The sequence below is a fragment of the Callionymus lyra genome, chromosome 4 (genome assembly GCF_982586985.1).
Source record: "Callionymus lyra chromosome 4, fCalLyr1.hap1.1, whole genome shotgun sequence".
Classification (NCBI taxonomy): Eukaryota; Metazoa; Chordata; class Actinopteri; order Syngnathiformes; family Callionymidae; genus Callionymus; species Callionymus lyra.
Window position 1 is genome coordinate 3,272,381 of NC_141821.1, and position 12,878 is coordinate 3,285,258.

At 45.0% G+C, this 12,878-nt stretch overlaps 1 protein-coding gene across 1 annotated transcript in view; it reads right to left on the reverse strand.

The window, feature by feature from the left end:
• Positions 1-12,844, reverse strand: part of apbb1ip (amyloid beta precursor protein binding family B member 1 interacting protein) — a 41,543-nt gene extending 28,699 nt beyond the window's left edge. The window contains exon 1 of the mRNA XM_087788464.1: positions 12,247-12,844. The gene's annotated coding sequence lies outside the window, so the exon portion shown is untranslated. The remainder of the gene's footprint in view (positions 1-12,246) is intronic.
• Positions 12,845-12,878: the final 34 nt, after the last annotated feature.

The window sequence follows — 12,878 nt, forward strand, 5'->3', positions numbered from 1 at the left end:
AGAGTCACTGTTCACGAGTCACTGTTCTCGAGTCACTGTTCACGAGTCACTGTTCACGAGTCACTGTTCTCGAGTCACTGTTCTAGAGTCACTGTTCACGAGTCACTGTTCTCGAGTCACTGTTCTCGAGTCACTGTTCACGAGTCACTGTTCTAGAGTCACTGTTCTCGAGTCACTGTTCTCGAGTCACTGTTCTCGAGTCACTGTTCACGGGTCACTGTTCACGAGTCACTGTTCACGAGTCACTGTTCTCGAGTCACTGTTCTCGAGTCACTGTTCACGGGTCACTGTTCACGAGTCACTGTTCACGAGTCACTGTTCTCGAGTCACTGTTCACGAGTCACTGTTCACGAGTCACTGTTCACGAGTCACTGTTCACGAGTCACTGTTCTCGAGTCACTGTTCTCGAGTCACTGTTCACGAGTCACTGTTCTCGAGTCACTGTTCATGAGTCACTGTTCAAGAGTCACTGTTCTCGAGTCACTGTTCTCGAGTCACTGTTCACGAGTCACTGTTCACGAGTCACTGTTCACGAGTCACTGTTCACGAGTCACTGTTCACGAGTCACTGTTCACGAGTCACTGTTCACGAGTCACTGTTCACGAGTCACTGTTCTCGAGTCACTGTTCTCGAGTCACTGTTCTAGAGTCACTGTTCAAGAGTCACTGTTCACGAGTCACTGTTCTCGAGTCACTGTTCAAGAGTCACTGTTCACGAGTCACTGTTCTCGAGTCACTGTTCACGAGTCACTGTTCACGAGTCACTGTTCTCGAGTCACTGTTCTCGAGTCACTGTTCTCGAGTCACTGTTCTCGAGTCACTGTTCTCGAGTCACTGTTCTCGAGTCACTGTTCTCGAGTCACTGTTCACGAGTCACTGTTCACGAGTCACTGTTCTCGAGTCACTGTTCTCGAGTCACTGTTCTCGAGTCACTGTTCTCGAGTCACTGTTCTCGAGTCACTGTTCAAGAGTCACTGTTCTCGAGTCACTGTTCTCGAGTCACTGTTCACGAGTCACTGTTCACGAGTCACTGTTCTCGAGTCACTGTTCACGAGTCACTGTTCTCGAGTCACTGTTCTCGAGTCACTGTTCACGAGTCACTGTTCACGAGTCACTGTTCTCGAGTCACTGTTCACGAGTCACTGTTCACGAGTCACTGTTCACGAGTCACTGTTCTCGAGTCACTGTTCAAGAGTCACTGTTCTCGAGTCACTGTTCTCGAGTCACTGTTCTCGAGTCACTGTTCTCGAGTCACTGTTCACGAGTCACTGTTCAAGAGTCACTGTTCTCGAGTCACTGTTCTCGAGTCACTGTTCACGAGTCACTGTTCTCGAGTCACTGTTCTCGAGTCACTGTTCACGAGTCACTGTTCGAGAGTCACTGTTCTCGAGTCACTGTTCTCGAGTCACTGTTCAAGAGTCACTGTTCTCGAGTCACTGTTCTCGAGTCACTGTTCACGAGTCACTGTTCAAGAGTCACTGTTCTCGAGTCACTGTTCTCGAGTCACTGTTCTCGAGTCACTGTTCACGAGTCACTGTTCTCGAGTCACTGTTCTCGAGTCACTGTTCACGAGTCACTGTTCACGAGTCACTGTTCACGAGTCACTGTTCTCGAGTCACTGTTCTCGAGTCACTGTTCACGAGTCACTGTTCTCGAGTCACTGTTCACGAGTCACTGTTCTAGAGTCACTGTTCACGAGTCACTGTTCTCGAGTCACTGTTCACGAGTCACTGTTCTCGAGTCACTGTTCTCGAGTCACTGTTCACGAGTCACTGTTCTCGAGTCACTGTTCACGAGTCACTGTTCTCGAGTCACTGTTCTCGAGTCACTGTTCTCGAGTCACTGTTCACGAGTCACTGTTCACGAGTCACTGTTCTCGAGTCACTGTTCACGAGTCACTGTTCTCGAGTCACTGTTCACGAGTCACTGTTCTCGAGTCACTGTTCTCGAGTCACTGTTCTCGAGTCACTGTTCACGGGTCACTGTTCACGGGTCACTGTTCACGAGTCACTGTTCACGAGTCACTGTTCTCGAGTCACTGTTCACGAGTCACTGTTCTCGAGTCACTGTTCTCGAGTCACTGTTCTCGAGTCACTGTTCACGAGTCACTGTTCTAGAGTCACTGTTCTCGAGTCACTGTTCTCGAGTCACTGTTCACGAGTCACTGTTCTCGAGTCACTGTTCACGAGTCACTGTTCTAGAGTCACTGTTCTAGAGTCACTGTTCTCGAGTCACTGTTCTCGAGTCACTGTTCACGAGTCACTGTTCTAGAGTCACTGTTCTCGAGTCACTGTTCACGAGTCACTGTTCACGAGTCACTGTTCTCCAGTCACTGTTCTCGAGTCACTGTTCACGAGTCACTGTTCTAGAGTCACTGTTCTCGAGTCACTGTTCTCGAGTCACTGTTCTCGAGTCACTGTTCACGAGTCACTGTTCACGAGTCACTGTTCTCGAGTCACTGTTCACGAGTCACTGTTCTCGAGTCACTGTTCACGAGTCACTGTTCTAGAGTCACTGTTCTAGAGTCACTGTTCTCGAGTCACTGTTCACGAGTCACTGTTCACGAGTCACTGTTCTCGAGTCACTGTTCTCGAGTCACTGTTCTCGAGTCACTGTTCACGAGTCACTGTTCACGGGTCACTGTTCACGAGTCACTGTTCACGAGTCACTGTTCTCGAGTCACTGTTCTCGAGTCACTGTTCACGAGTCACTGTTCACGAGTCACTGTTCACGGGTCACTGTTCACGAGTCACTGTTCACGAGTCACTGTTCACGAGTCACTGTTCACGAGTCACTGTTCACGAGTCACTGTTCACGAGTCACTGTTCACGAGTCACTGTTCTCGAGTCACTGTTCTCGAGTCACTGTTCACGAGTCACTGTTCACGAGTCACTGTTCACGGGTCACTGTTCACGAGTCACTGTTCACGAGTCACTGTTCACGAGTCACTGTTCACGAGTCACTGTTCACGAGTCACTGTTCACGAGTCACTGTTCACGAGTCACTGTTCTCGAGTCACTGTTCACGAGTCACTGTTCTCGAGTCACTGTTCACGAGTCACTGTTCACGAGTCACTGTTCAAGAGTCACTGTTCACGAGTCACTGTTCACGAGTCACTGTTCACGAGTCACTGTTCTAGAGTCACTGTTCACGAGTCACTGTTCACGAGTCACTGTTCACGAGTCACTGTTCACGAGTCACTGTTCACGAGTCACTGTTCACGAGTCACTGTTCACGAGTCACTGTTCTCGAGTCACTGTTCACGAGTCACTGTTCTCGAGTCACTGTTCACGAGTCACTGTTCACGAGTCACTGTTCTCGAGTCACTGTTCACGAGTCACTGTTCACGAGTCACTGTTCACGAGTCACTGTTCTAGAGTCACTGTTCTCGAGTCACTGTTCACGAGTCACTGTTCACGAGTCACTGTTCTCGAGTCACTGTTCACGAGTCACTGTTCACGAGTCACTGTTCACGAGTCACTGTTCACGGGTCACTGTTCACGAGTCACTGTTCACGAGTCACTGTTCACGAGTCACTGTTCACGAGTCACTGTTCACGAGTCACTGTTCACGAGTCACTGTTCACGAGTCACTGTTCTCGAGTCACTGTTCACGAGTCACTGTTCTCGAGTCACTGTTCACGAGTCACTGTTCACGAGTCACTGTTCAAGAGTCACTGTTCACGAGTCACTGTTCTCGAGTCACTGTTCACGAGTCACTGTTCTCGAGTCACTGTTCACGAGTCACTGTTCACGAGTCACTGTTCACGAGTCACTGTTCACGAGTCACTGTTCAAGAGTCACTGTTCAAGAGTCACTGTTCACGAGTCACTGTTCAAGAGTCACTGTTCACGAGTCACTGTTCACGAGTCACTGTTCACGAGTCACTGTTCACGAGTCACTGTTCACGAGTCACTGTTCAAGAGTCACTGTTCACGAGTCACTGTTCACGAGTCACTGTTCACGAGTCACTGTTCAAGAGTCACTGTTCAAGAGTCACTGTTCAAGAGTCACTGTTCACGAGTCACTGTTCACGAGTCACTGTTCACGGGTCACTGTTCATGAGTCACTGTTCACGAGTCACTGTTCTCAAGTCACTGTTCACGAGTCACTGTTCACGAGTCACTGTTCACGAGTCACTGTTCACGAGTCACTGTTCACGAGTCACTGTTCACGAGTCACTGTTCTCGAGTCACTGTTCACGAGTCACTGTTCTCAAGTCACTGTTCACGAGTCACTGTTCACGAGTCACTGTTCACGAGTCACTGTTCACGAGTCACTGTTCACGAGTCACTGTTCACGAGTCACTGTTCACGAGTCACTGTTCTCGAGTCACTGTTCACGAGTTACTGTTCACGAGTCACTGTTCTCGAGTCACTGTTCACGAGTCACTGTTCACGAGTCACTGTTCACGAGTCACTGTTCTCGAGTCACTGTTCACGAGTCACTGTTCACGAGTCACTGTTCACGAGTCACTGTTCTCGAGTCACTGTTCTCGAGTCACTGTTCTCGAGTCACTGTTCACGAGTCACTGTTCACGAGTCACTGTTCTCGAGTCACTGTTCACGAGTCACTGTTCACGAGTCACTGTTCTCGAGTCACTGTTCTCGAGTCACTGTTCTCGAGTCACTGTTCTCGAGTCACTGTTCTCGAGTCACTGTTCACGAGTCACTGTTCACGAGTCACTGTTCTCGAGTCACTGTTCACGAGTCACTGTTCACGAGTCACTGTTCTCGAGTCACTGTTCTCGAGTCACTGTTCTCGAGTCACTGTTCTCGAGTCACTGTTCTCGAGTCACTGTTCTCGAGTCACTGTTCTCGAGTCACTGTTCTCGAGTCACTGTTCACGAGTCACTGTTCACGAGTCACTGTTCTCGAGTCACTGGTCACGAGTCACTGTTCACGAGTCACTGTTCACGAGTCACTGTTCTCGAGTCACTGTTCTCGAGTCACTGTTCTCGAGTCACTGTTCTCGAGTCACTGTTCTCGAGTCACTGTTCTCGAGTCACTGTTCACGAGTCACTGTTCTCGAGTCACTGTTCTCGAGTCACTGTTCTCGAGTCACTGTTCTCGAGTCACTGTTCTCGAGTCACTGTTCTCGAGTCACTGTTCTCGAGTCACTGTTCTCGAGTCACTGTTCTCGAGTCACTGTTCTCGAGTCACTGTTCTCGAGTCACTGTTCTCGAGTCACTGTTCTCGAGTCACTGTTCACGAGTCACTGTTCACGAGTCACTGTTCTCGAGTCACTGTTCTCGAGTCACTGTTCACGAGTCACTGTTCACGAGTCACTGTTCTCGAGTCACTGGTCACGAGTCACTGTTCTCGAGTCACTGACTCGTAGAGATGATCTGAGTCATCTTCTCCCACCGTGATTCCACTATATGTTTGGGCCTGACTCGGCTCCGCCCGGCAACACAGACACACACACACACACACACACACACACACACACACACACACACACACACACACACACACACACACACACACGGGAAGTGGTGACAAGTGTGTTTCCTGTCAAGTGTGATGTTGAAATCTTGGAGGAACTTGAAAAACGAACACCTGTGACCTCGACCGAGTTTATTCTCTCATCATTCATCACTTCATCCTTGTTCTTCACTCGTTCACTTCATCTTTGTTCTTCACTCGTTCACTTCATCCTTGTTGTTCACTCGTTCACTTCATCCTTGTTCTTCACTTGTTCACTTCATCCTTGTTGTTCACTTGTTCACTTCATCCTTGTTGTTCACTTGTTCACTTCATCCTTGTTGTTCACTTGTTCACTTCATGCTTGTTCTTCACTCGTTCACTTCATCCTTGTTGTTCACTTGTTCACTTCATCCTTGTTCTTCACTTGTTCACTTCATCCTTGTTGTTCACTTGTTCACTTCATCCTTGTTGTTCACTTGTTCACTTCATGCTTGTTCTTCACTCGTTCACTTCATCCTTGTTGTTCACTTGTTCACTTCATCCTTGTTGTTCACTTGTTCACTTCATCTTTGTTCTTCACTTGTTCACTTCATCTTTGTTCTTCACTCGTTCACTTCATCCTTGTTGTTCACTCGTTCACTTCATCCTTGTTGTTCACTTGTTCACTTCATCCTTGTTGTTCACTTGTTCACTTCATGCTTGTTCTTCACTCGTTCACTTCATCCTTGTTGTTCACTTGTTCACTTCATCCTTGTTCTTCACTCGTTCACTTCATCCTTGTTGTTCACTTGTTCAATTCATCCTTGTTGTTCACTTGTTCACTTCATCCTTGTTCTTCACTCGTTCACTTCATCCTTGTTCTTCACTCGTTCACTTCATCCTTGTTCTTCACTCGTTCACTTCATCCTTGTTGTTCACTCGTTCACTTCATCCTTGTTGTTCACTTGTTCTTCACTCGTTCACTTCATCCTTGTTCTTCACTCGTTCACTTCATCTTTGTTCTTCGCTTGTTCACTTCATCCTTGTTCTTCACTCGTTCACTTCATCCTTGTTGTTCACTTGTTCACTTCATCCTTGTTCTTCACTCGTTCACTTCATCCTTGTTGTTCACTTGTTCAATTCATCCTTGTTGTTCACTCGTTCACTTCATCCTTGTTCTTCACTCTTTCACTTCATCTTTGTTCTTCACTTGTTCACTTCATCCTTGTTGTTCACTTCATCCATGTTCTTCACTCGTTCACTTCATCCTTGTTCTTCACTCTTTCACTTCATCCTTGTTGTTCACTTGTTCACTTCATCTTTGTTCTTCACTTGTTCACTTCATCTTTGTTCTTCACTTGTTCACTTCATCCTTGTTCTTCACTCGTTCACTTCATCCTTGTTCACTTCATCCTTGTTCTTCACTTGTTCACTTCATCCTTGTTCTTCACTCGTTCACTTCATCCTTGTTGTTCACTTGTTCAATTCATCCTTGTTGTTCACTTGTTCACTTCATCCTTGTTCTTCACTCGTTCACTTCATGCTTGTTGTTCACTTGTTCACCTCATCCTAGTTCTTCACTCGTTCACCTCATCCTTGTTCTTCACTCGTTCACTTCATCCTTGTTGTTCACTTGTTCAATTCATCCTTGTTCTTCACTTGTTCACTTCATCCTTGTTCACTTCATCCATGTTCTTCACTCGTTCACTTCATCCTTGTTCTTCACTCTTTCACTTCATCCTTGTTGTTCACTTGTTCACTTCATCTTTGTTCTTCACTTGTTCACTTCATCTTTGTTCTTCACTTGTTCACTTCATCCTTGTTCACTTCATCCTTGTTCTTCACTTGTTCACTTCATCCTTGTTCTTCACTCGTTCACTTCATCGTTGTTGTTCACTTGTTCAATTCATCCTTGTTCTTCACTCTTTCACTTCATCCTTGTTGTTCACTTGTTCACTTCATCCTTGTTCTTCACTCGTTCACTTCATCCTTGTTCACTTCATCCTTGTTCTTCACTTGTTCACTTCATCCTTGTTCTTCACTCGTTCACTTCATCGTTGTTGTTCACTTGTTCACTTCATCCTTGTTCTTCACTCGTTCACTTCATGCTTGTTGTTCACTTGTTCACCTCATCCTAGTTCTTCACTCGTTCACCTCATCCTTGTTCTTCACTCGTTCACTTCATCCTTGTTGTTCACTTGTTCAATTCATCCTTGTTCTTCACTCGTTCACTTCATCCTTGTTCTTCACTCGTTCACTTCATCCTTGTTCTTCACTCGTTCACTTCATCCTTGTTCTTCACTCTTTCACTTCATCTTCGTTGTTCACTTGTTCACTTCATCTTTGTTCTTCACTTGTTCACTTCATCCTTGTTGTTCACTCGTTCACTTCATCCTTGTTGTTCACTTGTTCACTTCATCTTTGTTCTTCACTTGTTCTTCACTCGTTCACTTCATCCTTGTTCTTCACTCGTTCACTTCATCTTTGTTCTTCGCTTGTTCACTTCATCCTTGTTCTTCACTCGTTCACTTCATCCTTGTTGTTCACTTGTTCACTTCATCCTTGTTGTTCACTCTTTCACTTCATCTTTGTTCTTCACTCGTTCACTTCATGCTTGTTCTTCACTTGTTCACTTCATCTTTGTTCTTCACTCGTTCACTTCATCCTTGTTATTCACTTGTTCACTTCATCCTTGTTGTTCACTTGTTCACTTCATCCTTGTTGTTCACTTCATCTTTGTTCTTCACTCGTTCACTTCATCCTTGTTGTACACTTGTTCACTTCATCTTTGTTCTTCACTCGTTCACTTCATGCTTGTTCTTCACTTGTTCACTTCATCCTTGTTCTTCACTCGTTCACTTCATCCTTGTTGTTCACTTGTTCACTTCATCCTTGTTGTTCACTCTTTCACTTCATCCTTGTTGTTCACTCTTTCACTTCATCTTTGTTCTTCACCCGTTCACTTCATGCTTGTTCTTCACTTGTTCACTTCATCTTTGTTCTTCACTCGTTCACTTCATCCTTGTTATTCACTTGTTCACTTCATCCTTGTTGTTCACTTCATCTTTGTTCTTCACTCGTTCACTTCATGCTTGTTCTTCACTTGTTCACTTCATCTTTGTTCTTCACTCGTTCACTTCATCCTTGTTGTTCACTCGTTCACTTCATGCTTGTTCTTCACTTGTTCACTTCATCCTTGATCTTCACTCTTTCACTTCATGCTTGTTCTTCACTCGCTCACTTCATCCTTGTTGTTCACTTGTTCACTTCATCTTTGTTCTTCACTCGTTCACTTCATCCTTGTTCTTCACTCGTTCACTTCATCCTTGTTGTTCACTTGTTCACTTCATCTTTGTTCTTCACTCGTTCACTTCATCCTTGTTCTTCACTCGTTCACTTCATCCTTGTTGTTCACTTGTTCACTTCATGCTTGTTCTTCACTCTTTCACTTCATGCTTGTTCTTCACTCGTTCACTTCATCCTTGTTGTTCACTTGTTCACTTCATGCTTGTTGTTCACTTGTTCACTTCATGCTTGTTCTTCACTCGTTCACTTCATCCTTGTTGTTCACTTCATGCTTGTTGTTCACTCGTTCACTTCATCTTTGTTCTTCACTCGTTCACTTCATGCTTGTTCTTCACTCGTTCACTTCATGCTTGTTCTTCACTCGTTCACTTCATGCTTGTTCTTCACTCGTTCACTTCATGCTTGTTCTTCACTCGTTCACTTCATGCTTGTTCTTCACTCGTTCACTTCATGCTTGTTCTTCACTCGTTCACCTCATCCTTGTTGTTCACTCTTTCACTTCATCTTTGTTCTTCACTCGTTCACTTCATGCTTGTTCTTCACTTGTTCACTTCATCTTTGTTCTTCACTCGTTCACTTCATGCTTGTTCTTCACTCGTTCACTTCATGCTTGTTCTTCACTCGTTCACTTCATGCTTGTTCTTCACTCGTTCACTTCATGCTTGTTCTTCACTCGTTCACTTCATGCTTGTTCTTCACTCGTTCACTTCATGCTTGTTCTTCACTCGTTCACTTCATGCTTGTTCTTCACTCCTTCACTTCATCCTTGTTGTTCACTCGTTCACCTCATCCTTGTTCTTCACTCGTTCACTTCATCCTTGTTGTTCACTTGTTGTTCACTCGTTCACTTCATCCTTGTTCTTCACTCCTTCACTTCCATCAGTCCAGTAAAAGCCTCTGAATCAACACGTGAGTCAAACTCACGATGACCGAAGAGAAATTCACGCCTCGTCAGTTTAAATTCAAATTTATTTTAAACTTTGTGACTCAACGTCACAAAGTGTGAAGTTGTTTCCACCCTGTGAGTCAAAGGTCGAGTGACCATCTGGTTCTACATCTTCATTGAAGGCTGAGATGTTGAATTCAAGAGTCAAAACCTTCTTGGTTTGTGTTGTTCCTGAAGGCATCACTATCCACACACACAACTATTGTGTTAAAGTATGAAAAGTGTGTTATATATAAATGTGAAATATAGTCAAAAGTTTTCTGGAATCTTTCTGTTTCACGAGATCTTTGTTCTTCGCTGATGAGCTGATTCTGGTTCTGGTTCTGGTTCTGCTGCGTCTCTAACCACGACTAGTTTCACTTCACCAGAAACATTTTCAGATCTTCATGTTCTTCACACTCGAGGTACGTCGTCGTACTTGAGAACATATCAAAACCTTCCTTCACACCTTCGCCCAGGATGTTCTTCTGGCTCCTCAGAGGAACATCAACCTGACCCGTCACAGTCATCGTGACTTGAGGTGAAGAATTAATTGAATTTAACTGATCAATCAATGGCATCTATGGTGATCACAATGTTTGGTTGTATGTTTCGCTCAGATCTACATGTGTTTTGACGCTCAGGGAAACACGACGTTATCGCTTCTCTTCGTTGAATCTACTCGTGTCAACTCGACGTCGCTCTGAGAGGTCAAGGGTCGTCTCAACAGAGGAGCCTAAAGATGACGGCAAGACTTTCATGAAACAAAATCAAAAAGTTATTTTATTTTCATATATTTCATTTGGAAAAATGCTCTGAAAACACTTTGTTCTCAGAAACATCAGCAAAAACAGTAAAAGATAAAGAGAGAAAACAGATGTTTTATGAGTTGAATGAACAAATAATACAATTGTTGGCGAATCATCGTTCATGTGTTACTAGTTTAGTGACCGAGTCACAGCTGGACCCGTAGAGACCCGAGACACACACACACACACACACACACACACACACACACACACACACACACACACACACACACACACACACACACACACACACACACACACATCCATGTGTGTCACCCCTGTCAGGTGAAATACACAACACACTCTGACGGTTTCATTTCCTCTCAGAAATAACCGACGTGTCAAAACATCTGACAATTTGTCGCAGGAAAAACAAGATCTTGGTCCAAATCATACGAACATCTGGTTCACACATGACTTGTTTATCACGTTTGGTTCATAAGATCCTCAGTTTTAACCTGACTCTGTCCTCAAACTATCTTCTGCTCACACACCTGAGACTGACCTGAGACTGACCTGAGACTGACCTGAGACTGACCTGAGACTGACCTGAGACTGATCTGAGACTGACCTGAGACTGACCTGAGACTGACCCGAGACTGACCTGAGACTGACATGAGACTGAACTGAGACGACTTGAGACTTACTTGAGACGGACCTGAGATTGACCTGAGACTGACCTGAGACTCACTTTAGACTGACCTGAGACTGACCTGAGACTGACCTGAGACTGACTTGAGACGGACCTGAAACTGACCTCAGACTGACCTGAGACTGAATTGAGAAGTGACTTTAGAATATCCTGAGACTGACCTGAGACTGACTTGAGACCGACCTTAGAATGACCTGAGACCGACCTGAGACTAACTTTAGAATGACCTGAGACTGACTTGAGACTGACCTGAGACTGACTTGAGACTGACCTGAGACTGACCTGAGACTGACCTGAGACTGACTTGAGACTGACCTGAAACTGACCTGAGACTGACCTGAGACTGACCTGAGACTGACCTGAGACTGACTTGAGACTGACCTGAAACTGACCTGAGACTGACCTGAGACTGACTTGAGACTGACCTGAGACTGACCTGAGACTGACTTGAGACTGACCTGAAACTGACCTGAGACCGACTTGAGACTGACCTGAAACTGACCTGAGACTGACCTGAGACTGACTTGAGACTGACCTGAGACTGACAGGCTGATGTGAAATGTAAATTTTGTGTCGTCTCCTCCCACTAAAGTCAGTCTACAGACCTTACAGATTAAAATATTAGAACAAAAACCAAAACACAAACAAAGCGACGAAAATGACCCAAATTCTCAGTAAAGCCACAAAAAATCACTTGTGAATGAAATATGAAGAAATATTTGAAACATAAATAATTAAAACATGTTTGTTTTCCAACAAACTGACGAGTTAAATTTTACAGATCGAGTTTTAAAATTTGTTTCTCATAAAGAACTTTCAAATCAATCTTTTTTACAAGAACAATACGTAACAAATACAGTTTCCTGCAGTAAACGTGTATTAATGGTTTGTTTCCTTCATGGACTCATGTGTTGTTGAGTCATGGGTTCGAGTCGCGTCCGTCCAGTCGCAGCAAACACTCAAACCATCATAATCATGTGAAGACGAACAAATACTGAGGTTTTTCTTTCGTCTGTCGTTCTTTACCTCGAACGAGCAGAACCGAGAGTCGAGACTCGAAACCGTCACGACCGTTATCTTCGTCTCGTGTCACTTCCTCGTCAGGAGTCGCTCGAGTGTCGCTCAACTGTCACTCAACTGTCACTCACCTTGGATCAGGTTCAGGTCCAGACGTCAGAGGAACTCGTGGCCTCGGTCGCGTTGATGTTCTGGTCAGAGTTTCATCTGCTCCTCAGCGACGCTCGTCTTCCTGCTCGATGCGGATGTTCAGGTCCAGACCTGTCGCTGCATTCTTGCACTTTCACAACCGCCGTGTCCGGACAGAGACGCCCCTTTATCTCAGCTCTGAGCTGTCAATCATTCACGGAAGACACGCCCCTTTAGCTCAGCTCTGAGCTGTCAATCATTCACGGAAGACACGCCCCTTTAGCTCAGCTCTGAGCTGTCAATCATTCACGGAAGACACGCCCCTTTAGCTCAGCTCTGAGCTGTCAGTCATTCACGGAAGACACGCCCCTTTATCTCAGCTCTGAGCTGTCAATCATTCACGGCAGACACGGCCCTTTAGCTCAGCTCTGATGCTGTCAATCATTGACTCGTGTGTTTGTGACGGTTCTTTGAAGCGACTTTAAAACTAGTTTGTTGAAGTCGTTGAATTCCATCACAAGAAATAAACTATTTTAAACATGTTTTTATTCACATTGAATCGACAATAACTGTTAAAAAAATACTTGTATTTTGTTAAGATCAGCTGCATGAGTACAATAAATGACTTGTATAT